Raw genomic sequence first — 13,407 nt, 5'->3', positions numbered from 1 at the left:
ATGCGTAACGATCTTTGTTTTTACGATCTTCGATTTTAATTGTTGCAATAATTGTCTTGGTTTTTGTCTTTATTTTTTACTGTAGGCTATAAAACAAGAATGTAGCCTAAATTAACATGCACCTTTGCGAGCAGCTTGATAGACATATCTCACCTTGCACTTAAAGACACCGATGCACAGGGTACTCTTATTTACAACGTAATGATCGTAAAGGCATCACTTTCAACCCAAGAAGTTGTCGGGTTAAAGTTCAACCTGACGGGGGAAAGATCCTCGGAGCCCGATAAAGCCTGTTGCTCCAGCGGCTCTCCTCTCAGCTCTGTTCCCAGGGAAGGTGAGCCTGCTCGGAGAATGACTCGCTCTTCTCACGTATCAGCTGTGGAACTCTATCACGAAAGCTGATATCTGTGTCTAGATCGAGCCCAGGCCTTTACAATGAGACCAATGTTAACCAAAATAAGTGTCAGTCAAAGACAGAGAAGTATCAGATGAAGCCATGTCTATAGCACCTCGTTTTTTATGTTTCAACTGCTTTTTTTTTTTTTTACTCATGAAACCCGCGTAAATTATGTCAAAAGAGATTAACGAAAAATAAGTATGATAATAAGGAGAAATCATTAGAAATTAAATTCGCGGATCGTTTCAAAGAAATGAGATTAAAAAAAAACGTTATACATTTTTCTATATAAAAATATATAGGCTATTTAAAGACTATTACAAGTGGTGTAACTATAGCCTAAATAACTTTATGTACTTTTTACAAATAAATAAAAAAAATGTCAACAAAAAAACTAAATGTTTTCGTGCATGTTTTGTTGCGCCACGTTGACTTTGGGTAAAAAGTTTTCACGTCATAATAGTTTAAAAACAAAATATAAAGTTTTTTATAAGGATTAATCAAGTTAACATTTCTTTTTTAAGAAGCTTTTTAGTGAGGCATTTTTATTACAATTTGGACAGTTGTACCAAATAAACTTCTCCCCACAAAAAAAGTGTTGTAATTCAGAAATAAAAACACTGAAGTGCACTCAATACACTGAAGTGTTTTCACGTCATATGTTGTATGAATTTAGTTTTTAAGTAGCATATTTGAGTAATTTAAGCGTCGCGCCATTTAGGCTTTACAATAGTTACATTAATAATAAATTGACTTTTTTTTTTGTTCACTTCTGAATAAGCATAGATAGCCTATGTGCTCATATCTGAAGTGATAAATTCAAGCCATGCAGATAGAATTTCTATAACATAACATGCACAACATACAAATAGAATTTGTAAAAATTCCACGTGTAAGTGTTCTCTTACTTTAAAAAAAAACTAATTTTGTGATGTTTCCTAATTGTTTTAACACCGTTGAAATTTGTAAAGCCTAAAGTGTGTCAACTGTCGGCGGGATTTGTGCAAACGAATGAGCTATGACTCTAAAACTTATATCTCACCTTAGAATTGTCATAGCCTACTTTAAACCCTATGTAATGTTCATTTCATCCTCAACACTTTTTCTCATCACACTCCCTTCGACAAGAGTCACACTTAACTGCAAAAAAATATCGTTGTGTGTTTGAAGTCTATGACGTCCTTGATTGATATTTCAATTTTATCCGCGTTTTGTCACACACGCTCTCGTCTCCTCCCATACTCTCATGCGCCGCCAAATATGAACTATTCTCAAAGAGCCGAGCACTTGCTGAAGCTGGACTGTCACTCCTCCGGGCCCTTGTCTTCGGGAGTACTTCACCAGATCGCTGTCAGATCTCTATTTGCATAATTATATGCTCGGTTCTGAAGGGAAATCTAGCCCCCAAATTTTACGGGTCAGCAAACTGCAACAATCGATGTTTTATTGTGTCCTAGAGAAAAAAAACCTAAAAAAATACAACTCGCTCTCAAATTCTCACTCTTTCTATCTATCTATCTATCTATCTATCTATCTATCTATCTATCTATCTATCTATCTATCTATCTATCTATCTATCTATCTATCTATCTATCTATCTATCTATCTATCTATCTATCTATCTATCTATCTATCTATCATCTATCTATCTATCTATCTATCTATCTATCTATCTATCTATCTATCTATCTATCATCGTCTGCCTCCCTCACTGTCCCTTTTTGATTGATTGTTATTAGTTCATATAACACACATAGCACACACCCTTTCTCACCCACCCACACGCGCGCGCACCTTGGCTCCCTGAAGTTCCGCTTTCTCGCGCGCTAGAGCTCCGGTAATGTGTCATGAGAGTGGGAGATGGTTTGGGGTGATCACGCCACACATTACTGGACAGCTGCTGCTGGCAGAGGCTTGGCCTTTAATGATTTCTTTCAGGTTCTTTTAGGTCTCCCCCCACCCCATTCTGTCTTTGGTTCTGATATTTTTAGACAAAGTGTGTGTGCAATTGAGTGGAGCACGTTGCACAAAATGGATCACACTCCTCTTTCCTTCTGAACGGGAAAAGGGAAGGCAACTTTCATTAAGTTATGTGAGGATGTCATGGTATGCAAGAGCAGACAAAAACACAGAGATTGAATTTGTCCTGTGTTGCTATCTAGTGTTTTTGGAAACACTTGCTCGAATTATTGCGTTTTGAGAGTAATTGTTGTAGTCTCACATCCTGGGATCTCAGGTGCTTCATTTAACATGCCGACAGATCCGTTGGGAAAATAATAATAAATACAATAAAAGAGGGATATTTTTCTGGATAAATATTGCACTGCTCTTTCTTGGACAATGATAAACGGACTTTGGAATTCAACAATATGAGCAGGCGCCCGCGTAAACTGATTTCAGCGCAGGTCAGAGAATATAATGTTATGAATTCAGTTTATGTGATGAAAGGGAATGGCGATAAGGCATCAAAACAATTATTAGCTCTGAATCAACTTTTATGTAAAGATAAATTCCCGTCAAATATATTATGTGTCATAAAACAGGACAACGAATGAAAGAACACGATCCATCTAAAAAAAAAAAAAAAACTTGTTTTTTTAGGGCAACGCCTGTTCGCATAAAGCTAATGTTTCACAAAATTGTATTTAATATAGTATATACTAACGTCAGCATAAAACAGTGATATTTTTGTGGATAAATAAAAAATTAAACATGACACGAATCATGTTTTACGAAATAAAGTTTTTAAAATATTTATTCTCAGATGTCAGTTAGCCTATTACGCTATGGCTCAGTCAAATTAATTGTATCGTTGTTGTTGTAGTAGTGTTATTATTATTATTATTATTATTATTGTTATTATTATTATTATTTTATCGTAGTTTTTAAATGTAAAACAGACGTTTGACCTGATCTGTAATGGGTTTGTGCAGAGTTGACAGATAATTGTAAATTAGTCTAATAGTATTAGTAGCTTATAATAATAATAATACCATAATAATATATTAGTTTTAATGTTGGTATTGGTATTAGCATTTATAAATGCCCATTTAACAGTTGCTGGCTGCAGCAGGTTTGAAACATAAGCGGACAGTTAGTTAAGTGAGGCCTATACTATACGCATTACTATACGTCTTGTAGTCCCACACTTGTCTAAAAACATTTCTCGCCACTCAGTTCTTAATGGGGGACTTTAAGAGCAAGGGCCAGAAGACCTGGACTTAAATCACTTGGTTAAGGTCACATAAGTAACCGGAGCGCTCGGAGCGTTACAACCTGTCATTTTACAGCTAGAGATGGAATTCCCACATAGGGTGCCAAGCGGGTCACCGTGATATCCAGCGACCCAGGGTTAGGACACGATAAAACCTGATCCTCTCTAAACAACAAGAGGCCTTTTCAATGAAACCAGACAACAGTGCCTTAAAACTCTTATTATGCGCCACTCTCCACTTGATTCTGTGTGATGTGAGGTTGGAGGAACGGCTGAAGGCCTCTTCAGTGAGGGCTTGAGAGTCCGTTGCGCGCGGCTCTGTCTCGTCAGAAGCTTATAGGTATTCAATCACGCGTTATAGATGAGTCTCATCAAGCTTAACGGGTTCCTTGGAGGCTAAACACATTGGTGCGCGGTGCTGGTTGCTCCCACCTGAATAACCGGCGCGTTATTGCACAGCGCATCCCTCATTAAGAAACGCCCCAAAAGATGAGGCTCTAAATTAAGTTATTGCCATCCAATGAACCCAAATTAGCGAGGCCACAGAGGTGCCCGTCTGACGGACTGCCGTTAAAAACAGCCTGACAGGCAACAAGGTAGACAGAGGAGAGTGTATGAGTGTGAAGGTGTGATATATATCGCACATATATGGGGTGATAAAACGGATGGATGGGTTTCCATTAATTGGCTGCAGATTCGTGGCTGCACACACTCACGTTTAGGCCGTCTCTACCTCTCCTAAATTCTGTGCCGTCTCTCACGCTTTTAGAGAGTGCGGTTCATACAAAATAGACTGACTGCATCTCTCTCTCTCTCTCTCTCTCTCTCTCTCTCTCTCTCTCTCTCTCTCTCTCTCTCTCTCTCTCTCTCATCTCCCTGACAACCGTCACTGCTTCAAACCACTGTGTCCTTCCATTCGACTACCTGTTCTTTTATGTCTCTGTCTGAATCAGCATCCAGGATGAAACACGCCACCCATATTCAACGATATCTGATAGCATAACTTTTGATGGGAATGATGTGTACGTCGACGATGTCTGTAATACCTGGGCGAAGTGAAGGCGGGTAAAATGTGTGCCCAGATAGTCTTTTAAGTCTGCTCGAGAACAATAGGTCTTTATTGTTGTTTTAGGCGACTCCCTTAAAGCAAATCTGTCAGGGAATGAGAAACTGACGAGGTTTCCAGTGTGCAAGTATAGGACAAACAGAGCTTCCTTTTCGCTTTATCTTAGACGTCAAAATGTGAGACGGTGAAGGAAAGCAACATTCCAAAAAAGATAAAAAAGGAAAGAGAGTTAAAAATAAGTTCAAATGGATCATCTTTAGTGTTCTGGAGTGGACCTGAAAGTCGGAATGAGAGGCAAGGAAGCCTAAATTGAACTAAAATAAACTGAATAAATAAGAAAACGGAGGTTATAAATGACCAGATCGTTACAGTTATTATTATTTAGCCTGAAATTAATTTTAGGTTCATGCTATGATTTTAAAAATGCTAAAAGCATAAGCTTAGTTAATTGCTGATCATAGCAACAATTTAAACAATATTCATTTTAAGAGATTTAGAAATACAGTCACCAAATCCTTAGAAGAAAAAAATGCATATGACTAAATTCATAAAGTGCATACAATAAGGGTGAAATGATTAATTAATTAATAATTGCAATATTTAGTTTCCTATTTGGTTATTTTGTTTTTGTTTTTCCTAAAGGATTCACAAAGCAACGAAACAAAATTTTTTTCGATGTTCAAACAAGCTTGCATATGCGCTGTCACAAATTGTTTACAATTTTTTTTATTGTTCGTTTTATTTTATTTTGTAATGCTGATTCGTTTCGAAAGATCTACAAGTAGCCTACGTGTAAAGACTTATATTTATTAATATCTTTCAAATAAAAAAGAAAACGAGCATAGTTAAGAAAACCTTTTGATATAGCTACTTGTATTTAAATCTAGCATATTGTCTCAATTCATACCTTCGATTTTTTTTTTTTTTTTTAGGGAAAAAAAGAAGAACCTTGCTCGTTTGGTCATGCGCGTTATTCGCAACGATATTCAGATGAGCATCACCTGTTATCTAGTGTGTTATCTCACCCTTTCTTCCCCGTCCATTAGCGGTCATGATCGCTCCATCACCGTGACAGAGGTGTGTATTTGCGCTTGGAGCACTGACTGTCAGGGTGGCTTGTTAAAGGTTGTAAACCAGTGGCAGTCTCCTGATAGAGGCGATGGCATCGATTTGAAACTTGTCCTGTCTAATTTGATAAGAGCACCCAGGCACCTCTGAATAGGACCATGGACAGCGCTCTCTGTTGACCCTGAACTCGCCCCTGCCTTTTCCGTAGGGGGGACGTTCACTTCCAGTTGTGCAAGTGATGTAGGTGAGTGTGTGTGTGTGGATGAGGTAGAAGCTGAAGTTGAAAACTGCAACTGCGTTTAATCATAGCTCCTTTGGGCTGTGCATAAAATAAAGAAACCTCTAAACGTGTCATATTCTCCTCACTACCTCTTTAGACACACACACACACACACACATTCACTCACTCACTCACTCACCTCACCGTCCATGCGAACACAAACCTAAAGTCAAACATAGGAACTACGCTGCGATGTAATCTGACATTCGATAAGCAAGCGAATTCATACAGGAACAAAGCTGAATGGGGAGTCACGGAGAACTCCCAAGTAACGCCAAAGAGGCTGCGAGACTGTTCAGACGGAAAGGGGGGGTTGCTAGTGGGGAGAGACACTGTTTGATGGATCTCTACAGCTTTGAGACAGCTTGTTAATTAAAACCCCAAGAGATGAGCCTCTGGAGCCACCGTCCATATTAGAACATTGCTAACTATCATGACAGCGAGCAATGTCACAAGCACGAGGAAGGCTTTGTACCCGTTTCTCAGTCAGATTTCGCTTTTATCTCGTGCTGGTGGGGCTATAGAATCATGGTTCAAATCTCACTTATTTACCAGGGAACAATTTATTTTGAGAATGTTACGTTTTCCTAAAATCAGCAGTAACATTAAGCCTAGAAATTATACTATCTCTTGATTAGCCTGTTTTTTTTTTTTTTTTTTTTTTTAAGACGTTAATGAGTAGTAATGTATTTGGGTCTTTTAATGCAGATAATACTTGTTTTTCTAGAAAAAAATATATATTTCTATTTATGTATTTTATTTTTGTAAAAGATTAATTTATGCCAGTTTGCATGTTTGTTTGTTTTAAATCCAACAAATTATTTAATTTTTATTTTAACTTTAAACAACTTAATGTGGATGTATTTACTTAAGAAGTTCAATTTCAGCAACAAACAAAAACACAACATAAACATACAGGCTACAGTAATATGTTTTGATCATTTTTTTTCATAAACGCTCTCATTCTGTGAGGTTTGAATGGCCCAGGAGGGACTCAGCTCTCAGCATACAGGAAAACTGGTGAGATAGGCGACCACACTGCATTTTATTACAGTTAACAGACACAAGCTGTCACCACCATTACTGGATAAAATATAGCATAAACATATAATATACGGATGTAATGCAAATATACAATTCGACCAACGTAGAATTAACAATGTGGCTTATCATAAAATGTCAATTAAATAAACTGACTACTTAAGTGAATAACATGCAAGCAAAAATATTAATACATAACATAAATTATGTCCTAAACAGCGGCATTTACACGTGATATAAAACAAAACAGAACCAATGTATTTATATTATATTATCCTTGTCTTGTGAAATAGAAAGATTGAATAATATTATAATATTTTTATTTTTATATTGTATGTGTAATTTTGGTGAATCCTGTCGGACTGGTGCTTCTCATCGTCCGCTGAGCAATCTAGCATAACATTTAAACGACATCTTTAAATGTTCTTCAAATCGTAGGCACATTCATCAACGTCAAATATGGACAATCCACTATTTAGAGAAAGTGTAAGTGCTGCAATATATCTTCTTAACAGAAAGGTTTTTGTGTGGAAATATGAATAAATCCACTTATTTCTGTCTGTTAAAATTTAATAATATAAAATTAGGCTATAGGTGCGTTTTTTGTGTGTGTGTGTGTGTGTGTGTGAAGAAAATCTACCGAGACTTATAGGGTTTAAAACACATTTTAGAACTCTATTCAAAATGATATCATCTTGTTTTACATTTATTGACTCTGCAGTCCATTGAAATACTGCTAAGTGAGTTGGATACAACTTAAAATGTATTGAAATCATAGATGCGTAGATTATTCAAAAAAAAGGATCGCTAAAAAACAATGAAAATGTGGTGCGCTTTTTATGATTTACAGAAACAGACTGTAATAAATATATCATAAACCGTTTTAATAATTAGGCTATATAAAGATTTTCATAGTCTATAGCAGTTAAATGATCAAATCCTAAAGCAGCATCATTTACCATATGTGATATAACATCATATAAATACAGTAAAACCACAAAATACTCGAAAACAGCCTGCACAACTCTAATTGCATTTACAAATCAACCGCATATAATCATAGAATATATGTATAATTATAATTTTACCGCACATTCAAATATATGTTTTCCGAATACAAAGTGTGAAGGACAAGAAGAGGGAAAAAAAAGCTTTAAAACTGAGTATGGATGAACAATGGAAACCGGGGAAAGAATAAACTGAGGACCGTTTGTTCCTCTAACTGAGGGTCCCAGAACACAGAGCGCCATCTAGCAAATAAAGGGAGAAACAAACAGCTCTGACAGAACCCTTTGCAAGGCATGAGAACGCCAGAGCACCAACAAAGCCGCCATCCTCAGACCTCACAGGAATCCGAATACACAGCAGAGAGAAATGTAAAAACGATATCAAACAATCCTTGGTCGAACTATTGTCCAGGTATCTTCTAACAATAATAAAGCTAATCATTGGTTACAATGATCAGTTTGGAACAGAGAAAGCTGTGTATTATGTTCAATTATTACCATAAGAACAGGCTATGCTTCGCTTTAGAATATGGTGGTGACTTTGAACCCTGCATTATATATTAGAAGTTGATCTACACCAGCTAACTCTGCTACCCTTCATGGTGAACCTGTCTGAACGAACGAAAGCACTGAGGATTATTGTGCCGTATAGTGGAGGCTTGTATACCTGTTCTGATCCCAACGTGTTGCCAATCTGTGCATCTTTATTAAGTGGAAGTTTCACAAAGTTAGCTGCAAGGAGACAAGGTTAAAGTAAGAGTTATCCAAAAGTAGCCTATAACCTGAATAGTTCACGTCTCTTTTGGAATGGGAACTTAAACACTCTATGCGAATGAATTAATAAATAAATAAATACATAGATAATAAAATAAATAAATAAATAAATAAATAAATATTTAAATGAATATCTATACAGAGATTACTATCTGAAGCTCACCTGCAAGGTTTGCATATACAGTTCATGGTTTGCAAACGTTTTCATTATTAATAATCTAGTCATTCATTTTCATATCAGTGATGTGATAAGACTTTTTTTATTTCCTTGGTTACTAATACTCTGGCTACATCGACAACATTGACAATTTTTTTTTCTCTGCACGATTGCATGTTTTCCCAACCATCAATTTATAATTTACCACTTTTTATATAGGGTATACATTTCATGTAAGTTATGAAGCAAATATTATATAGGCCTATATAAAAAGGAACATTTATGCAAAAATTTTCTTTATGAATTTAAGACATGCGGGCCTCGTCCTCCAGCTTGTAATGATTGAAAGGCCCACATGCGGATTGGCCGTAGCTCGTCCAATGAGCCGTTTGACGACAGGCCTCATACAACATTTCCACATTTAGCCACGCACAATCTCTCATGCCATGTGCTATTTGTTTAATAGGTAATAGTTGAGTTTCCCGTTTTATAATCAAATATAGGACTTACGTGAATGTGCGTAACCAGATGCACAAAATGCAGAGCTGCGCTGAAATAAAAACATAAATGGAGATGTTTTGATACACTGTCGAATTGTTTCTAAATGTTATTTATGTGTGTAGATTTTGGTAGGCCTTTGTAAAGTTTTGGATTTTGGTAGTTGTGAAATTTTCAACTCCCCGTGCATGTTTACGGTGGTAAAAACTAAAGCAAACTTGGAAGAATTGCCCTCGATTACGATTATAGCTTCCTCTCCTCCGATTTTGCCGTTGAGAGGTATAAGACTGAAGACGTGATGGGGTGTATTTGAAGTATGACGAGCTTTGTGGTTGACTCCTTTTCATTGCCTGGCTACAAACACGCCTGCTCTCAAATAAGCCTCTCCAGACCCCTCCGCCTCCCTCCACCGCGCACTGAATGGTCAGCTGACCTCAGGGTCTTCGTCCTCTCTGTCCAGTTTTGACCGAATAAGCCACCTTCCCCCAGCCCTGCCACAACCAAATAGAATCCCTGCTATTCTTTATTGATATCATCAACGAATGCAACTGAATTTGGACGTGGGGGGGCAGGGGTTTGAATTTCAGGGATAAATACCGCACAGAGATAGCTCTACAGCGGATGGGATATTTGGGAGTGCCTTTGGTAACGGTTCAGACCTCCTTGCGTTCTGATTAAACATACGAAGAGGAAAGTAAAGCCTGGGTAACAAATTTCGCCTCCAATAGACGGAACACCCAACACCACATTCAGATTACTACCATAAATTGGTTGATTGTGGAGCCAGGTCATTCTAAAAGAACGGACGAGCCCATATTCTCTCTCCCTTCCTCGAATCCTCAGACGACCCCCATCTTTAGACATAGACACAGACAATCACACGTGAGCGCGCGCACACATATTTGAGCGCACGAGAAAACTGGCTTTGTGGCTTAGCCTATGGATGTTGAGAGATGTGGCTTCTTATCAAGAAAACGAATCCTTACATCAGAGCCTTAAAATAAGTATATTTACTAACAAATAAAGGCCTTTTAAATATTTACGTCTTGTAAAATGTCAAAAACCTCTAAAACATGCAACTGTTATATATATTTTTATAACATCAGTGGGTACCCCCACTGTAGCACCCCCCTCCCCATATATATATGTGTACATTATATATGTGTGTGTGTGTGTATATATATATATATATATATATATATATATATATATATATATATATATATATATATATATATATATATATGTGTATATATATATATATATATATATATATATATATATATATATATATATATATATATATATATATATATATATTATATATATATACACACACTCTTAAAATGCCCTACTGTATGTTCACGTTACTTTTAAAGCAGTTTAGCTACTACAGAAACGTTTTCGCGTTTTGTTGGAAGTGGGGGAATGCGTATGTATTTATCAAACGCACAAATTGCGACAACTATAGGCAAGACAGGCAGCATAAAGGACGAAAGGCGTGGGATCAGAGAGTCGTGGCAGGGACCAACACTGGAGCAAGAGAGATAATGCCTCTGTCAAGACCCGGTCTATATAACTGGGATGAAAAATATCCCTCGACAAAACGCTTCAGTCATTTATTATGAAAGAAAATAGAAGTCATGCTGAGAAATTAGGCAAATAAAAACGAAATTAGGGCAATATTAACCACAACATAATTCACCAAGCCTGTCAGGCCGCCTGCTACGAATTAGTGACTAAAATGCTTGTTTATTTGTTTTATTATGTGTTTATAAAAAATGAAATGTTTACATAGATAGATAGATAGATAGATAGATAGATAGATAGATAGATAGATAGATAGATAGATAGATAGATAGATAGATGGATGGATAGACAGACAGACATTTAAGCCACAAGATGTGCATGCTGTCTTGTTTTAGCTGAGGATAATAATTTAGATGTGTATATGAGATATTTTACATATTTGTTCATGATCTCAATAATTACATATATTTTGTGTGCATGGACTATATCGAATATAGATTAAGCTGTCTGTTTATGAAAAGTGGGTCATTGTTAATTTAGTCCCAGTATTAAACGCAACTGCAACAAAATGCTGCTGAGTAAAATTGGGAGTGTCGCTGGCTGCGGTAAGCACAGGCGCAAACCATCTGTTGTGTATTATAAAAACGGGCAGTAAATATTGCTGAAAAGCCAGGACGTTATCAGGTATGTAGCAACGACATTTCTTTACTACCCATGTGGTAAGGATCAGAAAATGTGCTTGTATATGTCTATGGAAACATATTTGCATCACTGAATAAATGCACTAATTACATGCGCTTTGTCTTGAAGATCTCACGATAATCTGACGTCAGCATGTTTACAGTTCCTGAAGGGAGAAACCGAATGAAGAGAACTGTCCTCTGTCTATCTATGAAAAGCGTATTTTTTTTATCTGTAACAAGCATGCTTTTATTTCTTCCCGATGGAGTATCGAATATTGTACGAATATTTAGAATCTCTTAATCGTATCCGATTGGCTACTCTATAGTTTGACATTAATTGCTGCCAAATATCGTAGCAAATCACTCCGTGTCAACGCTTGTTAAAAATAAGACCAAAAGTGTATTTTATATTTCGCAGTTAAAACTACGTCTGCGTCGCCTCCACTCGGTTACCTCTTGTTTCACGTTTCCCTTTCAAAGCAAACTTTCCGTTCCCCAAAGCTCCCCTTTCCGGGCAATGATTTATTTCTTCAGCACACAGACAAACACGGAAAGCTGGCACTTTCGAGTTTAAATGCCATGTGTTGATTGATTTGTTGTTAATGACAGTCGGAGTCATACATACACGCACGTCGAGACATCCTCTAGTCTCTTGCTTTCCCACAGAGCTCCCTCCCTCCAACTCCACTCTCTCTCTCTCTCTCCATCTCTATTGAGCTATTCTACCACAACGCGCGTTCACGCACACTCTTCCACAGGCGCGCGCATCCGGGAGCCCCAACACACACACGCGCGCGCGTTAAAGGGGGACGAAATTAAAACAAAATTTCTTACTTTTTAGAGGACATCTACGCAATTCTTCAAAATCTTGCTATCGCTGTCTCCACTCTTCGTCAAGACGTGTTGATAAAGTCGCTCTTCGGTGACTTGTCGTTTAATTTATTCTGTTTTCTAGAGTCTGTTCCCTGTACCCAAATGCTTTGAGTGAACCGAAGTGCAGATTGAGACATATTGAGCCCCCTTTAAGGGGGATCATTTCATGTGGGAGGTTGGACGCAAAGTTTGGACCCGTGACTAGCATTCCGGAGAGACATGCATATTTTAAAACAACAAAGAAAGATAAAGACGGGACGATGGGTGGGAGTGAAAAAAAAAAACGTTTGGAGAAAACTAAACTAAATGATAAAAAAGCTGTCATTGTTGGACAAGATTTGATGGCGTTTTTTTATTTCTGGCTTTACTTGCAACAATTCCCCTGTGGAAAAGTTTCCAGTGTTAAGAAACTGTAAATAGATATTTTTGCACGCGTATCCTTTTAGCTATTTGCGTTATAGCTATACCCAGTGTCAGTGTTAAACATTTTTTTAAACAATTTGCTAGTTGTGTAAAAATTGCCCCATCTAAAAACTTTTTATTTGAAAAGAGTGGTATATGTGCACTCAGCAATCTTGAATCAAGTGTTTTCACAAATTATTTGCATTCATAATTAAATAATAAATATTTTAAACGATGTGGTTTTATTTTCTTCAATATCCTCATTGCTGTCACTGACAAGCCAAGTGAACTTTATTATCCAATGAAAAGTATGCAGAGCAGGAGATGTATGGCGTTGAGCTAGATATCTCTTTTACTTGTCAGTGGTCGGTCATGGCTATGGAATGCTAATAAGAGACCCCCCTCTTTTTCTGTCCC

This window comes from Phoxinus phoxinus, assembly GCF_949152265.1.
Source record: "Phoxinus phoxinus genome assembly, chromosome: 3".
NCBI lineage: Eukaryota > Metazoa > Chordata > Actinopteri > Cypriniformes > Leuciscidae > Phoxinus > Phoxinus phoxinus.
The sequence above is the reverse complement of the archived record's forward strand: the minus strand, read 5'-3'. Positions refer to the sequence as shown.